Source organism: Mustela nigripes, chromosome 13 (assembly GCF_022355385.1).
Source record: "Mustela nigripes isolate SB6536 chromosome 13, MUSNIG.SB6536, whole genome shotgun sequence".
Classification (NCBI taxonomy): Eukaryota; Metazoa; Chordata; class Mammalia; order Carnivora; family Mustelidae; genus Mustela; species Mustela nigripes.
Window position 1 is genome coordinate 134,424,268 of NC_081569.1, and position 8,819 is coordinate 134,433,086.

Sequence of the window (8,819 nt, forward strand, 5' to 3'; positions counted from 1 at the left end):
CACAGCCCACCCTTGGCAGCCCCGTGAGTCCCCATGACGTCCACTCTCCGGGGTCATGGGGAAAGAGGCCCCTGGTGGCCTCCCGAGTCCTAAATTGCTTTTCCTGGCACAGTCCCGCCCTCTGGACTCTGCCAGACAGAGAACTGCTTTACCAGAAACCTAAATTAAAAAAGAGAAAAAGGGGGGGAAAGACAGAGAGAGAGAGAAGGAAAAACAAGTTCACAGCCCACGTCCTCTACTGCTGGTGCTTTACCAGGACCCGCTCCGCTTGCGTCGAAAATCGGATTCCATCGAAAGCGCTGTGTTTCTCAAACACCACTTCGGAGCACACGTCACTTGCAGAAACAGAAGTGGGAGCCACACATGACACCAGAGCAACATGCTGCTTCAGCCTGAACGAGCACAGGAATCCGCTGGAATCTTCTCAAAGATCCAGCGGGCCTGGGGGTGGGGGGCTGGGACCCCGCTTTTCTAGCAAGTGTGGCTGCTGCCGCTGGCCCATGGGTGACTCTGACCTGCAAGATACTGGCAACCGTAACAGAACACGATTCTGTGCACCCCTGGCTACACGTTAGAATCACTGAAGAGCTTCTGAAAACACATCTCTCTGTCCGCACCCCGCCCCAGACCCGTGGATCAGAATTCTTACCTGGTGGGAGAGTCGGAGTCAAAAAGTAGACAAGAGCGGCCTCTTCCAGGCCCCAGGGATGGTAATGCGCAATGAGATGAAGATTGCTGTTCTTGAGATCGTCTGTTCCTGAGATCAACGTAAAGAAATACAAGACATGGGGGCGCCTGGGTGGCTCAGCGGGTTAAAGCCTCTGCCTTCGGCTCAGGTCACGATCCCAGGGTCCTGGAATCGAGCCACGCATCGGGCTCTCTGCTCCGCAGGGAGCCTGCTTCCTCCTCTCTCTCTGCCTGCCTCTCTGCCTACTTGTGATCTCTGTCTGACAAATAAATAAATAAAATATTTTTCAAAGAAAGAGAGAGAAATACAAGAAATGGAACAATGGACCAGTCTGTCAGCCCACAGATGTTTGAACGCCGGTGGGATGCAGGTCGGGATTGAGAACCAGTGCCCTGTCCCAGCACGTTGCGGGTGGAGGGAGAAATGAGTCATAAAACCATCATCATCATCATTTATAATCAGCTATCCAGTGTTCTTTATGGTCAAAAAATAAATAAATAAATAAACGCACTTACAGTGACGCACACTGAGTCATGTAGAGAATTGTTCAATTACTCCATCATATACCTGAAACCAACGTATTAAACACTGTGTGTTAACGATACTGGAATTAAAATAAAAAACGTTTTTTTAAAGACTTTATTGGAGAGAGAGGGAGAACGCTAGAGAGGGAGAACACAAGTGGGGTGAGGGGCAGAGGGAGAAGCAGACTCCCCACCGAGCAGGGAACCTGATGTGGGGCTTGATCCTGGGACTTCGGGGATGGTGACCTGAGCTGAAGGCAGATGCCTAACCCATTAAGCCACCCAGGCGGCCCAAAATAAAACGTTTAATTTAAAAACTATGGTTTTTTTTTTTTTTCTAATTTTAAACAGACAAATAACATGCTGAAAAGAGAAAACAAAACAAAACAAAAAGGGAACTAGCCACCACGCACAAATTTATAAGGCCCTGACTGCTTACATGCAGAGGGCTCCTTCAGTCTCCTAAGGATTGTCTTGTAGGAGCGTGGCTGCGGCCAAAGTCAAGTCCTCCCATCTGACACCGGACGACACCGCGGGGCTGAGAGGCTAAAGGACCAGGTCAGAGTAAGCAGCTGGAGAGGCTGGCACTGACCCCTGAGCCCACACTACATACTGGGGACAGCAAGCTAGAACCCAGCCAAACCTGCCTATCGCTGGTTTTGGTACAGACAAGCATCTAAGAATGGGTCTCCTAGTTTTATTTATTTTTTTGGAAGATTTTATTTATTTATTTATTTGAGGGGAAGAGACAGTGAGCAGGGGGAGGGGCAGAAGGAGAGGATCCCAAGCAGACCCCACGCTCAGCACCGAGCCGGACACAGGGCTTGATCGCAGGACCCTGAAAGGGTGACCTGGGCCGAAATCAAGAGTCGGATACTTAACTGACTGAGCCACCAGGTGCCCCCAGTTGTCCCATTTTTTAAATGGTTGCGGGACAAAAATCCAAAGAAGAAGAATTCATGACATATGAAAACTTTACAAAATGAGGATTTCAGTGTCCCCTAAATCAGGTTTTCTTGGCACAGAGCCGCCCATTCTTTTCTGTCTTGTCCACGGCCGTGGTTCCCGCCGTAATTCCAGAGCTGGGTCATTGCCACGGGCACCGCACAGCTTGCCGCGCTCAAAATGTTTGCATCTGGCCCTTGCCAGCAAACGTTTGCTGACCCCTGCTCCAAATGGTCACGCTGTTTGCCAGTTCTCCACTTCTCTTTTTTTTACACTTAAATGACTCCTGCTTTTACCCTCAAACTCTGCTACATTGGACCCTGTAAAAAGTTGCTTTTATAGAGTCGTTGAACAATAAATCAGCCGGTTGCTTGTCCATGATTTCTGGTGGATTGACGTAAGTCCGAGAATCAACGTGAACGTGCTGACGGGCGAGGCGAAAGGAAGCCTCACCTTTCTCGTGTCTGTCTATGGGGCTACATGGGGCCAGGCCTGAAGAAAGCAAGCCGCTGACTAAGAGAAATAAAATGGCAAAGGAAAGTGGGTGAGGAACTTCAAGCGTGTGTGGGATAGAGGAAGCATTCATCTAGCAAACAAACCTCTCCTGAGGTTATCACACTCTCCGGGGAGTCAGAGCAAAGAGACCCAGCATCTGGGCTCAGGAAGCTCATGATCTAGTGGGAAAATCAGCTGACTACGTGGGGAGCTCTATGGGCACAGGAGGAGCCGCTATCCTGGAAGGCATCCTGAGGAGGTGAGTGAAGCAGGGGTCATTAGCAGGTGCTACATAGAAGCACTGGGCGGAACACCCCCCAGGGTAGGCTTTCTGTGTTCCTCAACTCCAGATTCCAGCTGCTCTGCTGCAGGCCTGGACCTGGTACCTAAGAGGCCTTTATTAAATATTGCCTTGAGTTTAGTGGAAAGGGAGGAGAGTAGGTAAGACAGATAGTGTAGGCCTCTGTGCGATGACCTCGGGTAGATTCTGGATTAAAGGAGGATTGGAGAAGACTTTCCAGTTTGGTTTTGTTTGTTGAAAATAAAATTTAATACACACTCGGTAGAGGATTTTTGGGAAAAAAAGACCGTGGGAGGAAAAACTAACAGTCAGTTAACACGGATTTCCCTTCCAGCATCTTCTCTAGAAACAGGTGACACGTTTTGGGTTTTTTTTTTTTTAATGGTTTGTCCCACGTTCTCACCATTCATTAAGCATGGTCTTTGTTGGGGAATGTCCAGGTGGTGCAGTCAGTTAAGCCTCAGACTCTTGGTTTCGGTTCCGGTCGCGATCTCAGGGTCCTGAGATCGAGCCCCACCTCGGCTCTGCAACAAGTATGGATCCTGCTTGAGTTTCTCTCGCCCCCTTCCCCTACTCACGCTTGCTCTCTCTCTCTCTCTCTCTCAGATAAATGAATAAGAAAATCTTCAAAAAACCAAAGCAAACAAACAAACAAAAAACAACCTTCTTTGTTCGAACAGCCTTAATAATCATTAGTTTTAATGACGCACCATTCTGCCTGGACTCCAGATGGGACTCCAGAGTTTCCCCCGGTTTTCAGTCTTACTGTGAGGGCTACGCAAGCAGTTCGCTGAGGCGCGCACCGCCACGGACGTGTTAGCAATGTTAGAGATCGTGCTGGGCGTCTCCACCTAAACCTCCCTTACGGCACTGTCCTTGGAAATGACTCCTCAGCAGGGGAAAAGCGGGTCAGCCTCCTTCAGTAAGGAGGAGTCAGAGGCATTTCCAAAGGCTGATGCTGACTTGGGCTTCCCGGGAAGCTTTTAAAATGGTGATTCCTGCTCAGAGCGGCCATTTCAGGGTCTATTTTTTCTAGTGCAAATGGGGCCGCGTCTTCATATGTAAATGAACCATGTGCAGAAGCCCTGAATTACCAGGGAGGTCCTTCCCTGACAAGTGTTTTAAAGACTCTGGTTAACCCCTGCTTGCTTACTGTATTTATTTACATGCAGCCCCCAAGTTTACCAGACTGAACAAATTAAAATACGGGAAGCCCAGTTACATTTGAATCCCCAATACAAAGTGAATTTTTTTTTTTAGTATAAGTATGTCCCAAATAGGTTGTGGGATATACTTATACTTCTATATTATTTATTTATGAATGAATGGTATGCAGGTACGTATGTATGCATGTGTGTGTGTATGTAAGCCCAACACCCAGCATGAAGCTCAATGCAGGACTTGAACTCACGACCCTGAGATCAAGACCTGAGCTGAAATCAAGAGTCAGATGCTGGAGTGCCTGGGTGGCTCAGACAGTTACAGGCCTGCCTTTGGCTCAGGCTGTGATCCCAGGGTTTTGGGATCAAGCCCCTGTTTGGGCTCCCTGTTTAGTTGGGGGTCTGCTTCTCCCTCTCCCTCTGCCTCTGTCTGTCTCTCTCTCAAATAAATAAGTAAAATCTTAAGAGAGAAAGAGAGATACTTACCCAACTGAGCCACCAAGTCATCCAAGGATATACTTACACTTTTTCCAAGTTTGGTTTTTGTAAGAGATTCCAGTTTTCCTGGGCCTCCTGCAGTTTATCTAGCAATCCTACCCTGAAGACCCACATCCAATCTTTGAAGCCCCCTCAGTGTGAACGTGACCTTTATCTGCCACCTGGGGTTAGCCCCTCCTCTGCTCCTGGGAGTGGGACGATCTGAGTGGACTGGATTCCAAGGGCATGGTCCCTGATGTTATATTCGGGAAGCTAGGCAAGCAAGGCCTAGAAGAGCTGGTTTGTTTGTTTTGTTGGGTAAAGACTTTGCCGGCTTACATTAGTGGGTAAAGATTTATTTTCTTTTGGGAGCGCCAGAAATATCCAGGCGGCGCTGGGCCCAGAGGGCTTGGTAGAAGAGGGTCAGAGCGGCTTCTTTCCTGTCATCCCTGAGGAAAAGCCCCTCAGGGATGTTCAAGGCCCCTCAGGACCTTTCCTGCTGGGCTCTGGAGCGTCTCCTCACCCAGAAGCTCCCCTCCCCCAGAGCAGCCCATTTCTGCATCCACACCCTGACTTCCAGAAAGCACTTTTGTCTCTCATGTCCAACTTCCAGCTCCCTTGGTGGACTCAATCGCTTTTATCTTCTAACCTAAGACTAGGAACACTCCAGGAGCCTCCTCTCTGCCTTCTGCAGTGTGAACCATGGCCTTTCTCCCGGACTCTGACCGTCGGTCAGGAGCACCAGGTGTCCTTAGGACTCGGGGAAACCCGGCCCAGCTCCACTGCCCTCTGGGCCACCCTTCGGAGAGAAGCCCGCCAGCCCGCCTGAGGCCCACCTTCCCTCTGGTCTATCTCCATGCGAGAAGGGCTCCGTTGCCTCCTGCGGGTGCGGCTCCCTGAGCCAGTTCCAGGCCCCCCTGGGCCCTGCTGGGTTCCCCTGACCGCCTCAAGGCAGAGTCGAATGTCCTTTTCTTGAGGTAGACAGCAACACGGCTGTGGATGAGGCCACCGGTCAGATAAGGAGGCTGAGGCCAAGGGGCCTGCCCAAAGTCACATGGCAAGTTGGTGGCAAGACAACTCTTGGAACCCAGGTCTCTGGGTCCTGAGCCGGACTTTTTACTCTGTGCCGCCCAGAGCATTTCAAGAGGAGAGGATAGCTCGGTGGCTCCCCGTGCTTGGCATTCAAAGCCCAGGCCTCACCCTTGGATGGGTGAGGGGCATTGAGAACATTGGCCAGCCTCTCTACTGAGTCTCAGTTTCCCCATCTGTAACATGGGGACAACTCTAGCACCTCACTCAAGGGATTTCCCAGAAGATCAAAAAAGAGATAATCCTGGGCGCCTGGGTGGCTCAGTTGGTTGAGCAACTGCCTTCGGCTCAGGTCACGGTCCTGGAGTCCCGGGATCGAGTCCCGCATCGGGCTCCCAGCTCCACGGGGAGTCTGCTTCTCCCTCTGACCTTCTCGCCTCTCATGTTCTCTCTCACTGTCTCTCTGTCCAATAAATAAATAAAATCTTTAAAAAAAAAAAAGAGATAATTCTTATCTTAACCAATATCGAGCATGTGATGAGCGTCTAGTGAATATCACTGACTGTTGTTCTTATGCTTAAAATCTGATTTGCGCCAAGAAAGGGACGGTGGTGGTCACTCTTAAAAATCTCAATGTTTTTGAGGTGCCTGGGTGGCACAGGGGGTTAAGCGACTGCCCCTTGGTTTTGGTCCAGGTCACGATCTCAGACTGGTAAGACTGAACCCCCTCTCCCTGTCCCCCCCAACCCTCCGCAAGCTCCACACTCAGCAGGGAGCCGGCTTCAGACTGTCTCACCCTCTACCTTCCCTTACCCTCTCTCTCTTAATTAATTAATTAATTAAAATCTTTCAAAACAAAACCAAAAATCTCAATGTTGTACAAAGTGGGGGGCTGGACGTAAGTCAACTTTGGCTTGCAAATCTTGTATCCTCTTTGAGCTGATCCTGAACACACAGCAGGCAGAGGTCTAGGGACCGAAATTGGGGTGATCCTGGAGAGGACTCCTAGATTCCTACTTCCCTGAGTGCCCGCGGGCGCCAGGCGCTGTCTGGGCCTCGGCTGTGCGTCAGGGCGAGAAGCAAAGCCCTGCCTTCCTGCTGCTCACATTCTAGTATTGAAAACAGACACTACACGGACCAAAAATAAAAAATAATGTAGCCTACAAGATCACAGAACGGTGGAAGCCAAGAAAAATAACACGGAGCACCGCGACGGTTCTCTCTCGAGAGCAGCGACGCCTAGCGGACATTTTAGGAAATGTCCGGGGTTGTCCCATTGGGGGAGCACAGTAGACGTTTAGGTGGCCGGTGTCAGGGAGACCAGACATTCTTGGATGCACAAGACAGATGGAAGTTTGAAGGGATGAAGACTAACTCCCTTCGTGCAACTCTAGAATGGTCCAACCGAAATCCGTGTAGGTGAAAAATCTGCTTATAATATACCTATAATAAGAGCTTGAACCTTAACTTGGTTTTCTAATGAAGCACAACCGACATAGTACGCGGAGTTATCACTCCCTGCATCTCCAGGAATCCAAGAACCGTGTCTACGGAGGGAAAGTTATACTTTGTTTTGCTTGGGACTCCACCAAGAGTTGGTCACTGTTTTTAGGAAATCACATCCCTGTGGAATTTGAGGCAACACATCACCTCTGTGTCGTGTCCCATCTATAATTCCTCTGTGTGACACAGACTGCCACCAGAACATTTCTATGTTAAGAATACATATGAAATTACTCAATGTTAACTTTCTTTTATTTCTTTTTTAAATTACAGTACATCCTATTGATTCTTTTTAAAGAATGGGCTTAAGGAAATTTCATTATCTGTGAATTTATTTCATGCTGTGAACATTATAAAAGGAGCATTTGGGCAAATGTGCAAATGAGCAGAGGGGCGCCTGGTTGGCTCAGTCGTTAAGCATCCGCCTTCAGATCAGGTCATGATCCCAGGGTCCTGGAATCAAGCCCTGCATCAGGCTCCCTGCTCAATGGGAAGCCTATTTTTCCCTCTTCTACTCCCCCTGCTCCTGTTTCCGCTCTCACTGTCTCTCTGTCCAATAAATGAATAAAATCTTTAAAAAAAATAAAAATTTAAAAATAAAAGTAAAAGCTTGGCATTGACATGTTTTGTGAGCCTGGGGTTTTACTTCCTGAACAACGCTAGAACTAGCCAGAACACAGGAAGCCTCAAGCCGACAAGGTGAGGGTGATGTCAGGGATAAAGGACCAAAGAAGGCGGGAGAGCAGGTCGGCCGCGGTTCAAGTCCTGGCCTTGACTCTTGTTATGTGACCTTGGGCAGGTTCGGTCACTTCTCTAAGACTCAGTATTCTCATCTGTGAGATGGGAGCCATGCCAGTGTTTCCCCTAATATTGCTTTGAGAACGAAAAGAGATAATATATGCAAATCCTCCAACACAAGAGTACAGATAATTGTATTGTTCTTGTAGATGTAAGTGAGGATGGGGTCAGAGGGTGAAAAGGGAGTTAGCTGGATACCCTCAAACAGCTACTTGAGCATCAGTCTCCCTAGTGGGGAAAGAACCCCCAACCCGGGGCTAGTGCCGAAGCAACATCCAGGCTTTGTGTTTCCAGCCCCTTCCTGCAAAGAGGCCCTTTTTTAAAAGTTTATTTTATTATTTTTCAAGATATTTATTTATTTGACAGCGAGAGAGAGAGTGTGTGTGTGTACAGCAGGGGAAGCGGCAGGCAGAGAGAGAGAAGCAGGCTCCCCGCGGGGCAGGAACCCAATCGTGGGGCTCAAACCCAAGATCCTGGGATCATGACCTGAGCTAAAGGCAGACGCCTAATGACTGAGCCGTCCAAGCGCCCTATATACACTTTAAAAAAAATTTATTTATTTGTGAGAAAGAGCGCATAAGCAGGGAGGAAGACCGAGGGAAAGGGAGAAGCGGACTCCCCACTGAGCAGGGAAACCCAATGCAGGGCTTGATCCCACGACCCTCAGATCATAATGTTCGGCTTTAGTCTAACAGAGTTGCTTTTGTGGTATAGGACCAACGTGGCAAGAATACAGGAAAAGGGGACATTGACTTTTATTGACCATCGCCTGTAACTGAGGCAAGTCACATACATTGTCTTTTAATCTTAACAGTGACTCAACAAAGAGAAAACAGGAGGCTCAGACACAAAGTGACTTGTTCATGGTCCCAAGCCTTAGTGACAGAGCCAGAATCTGA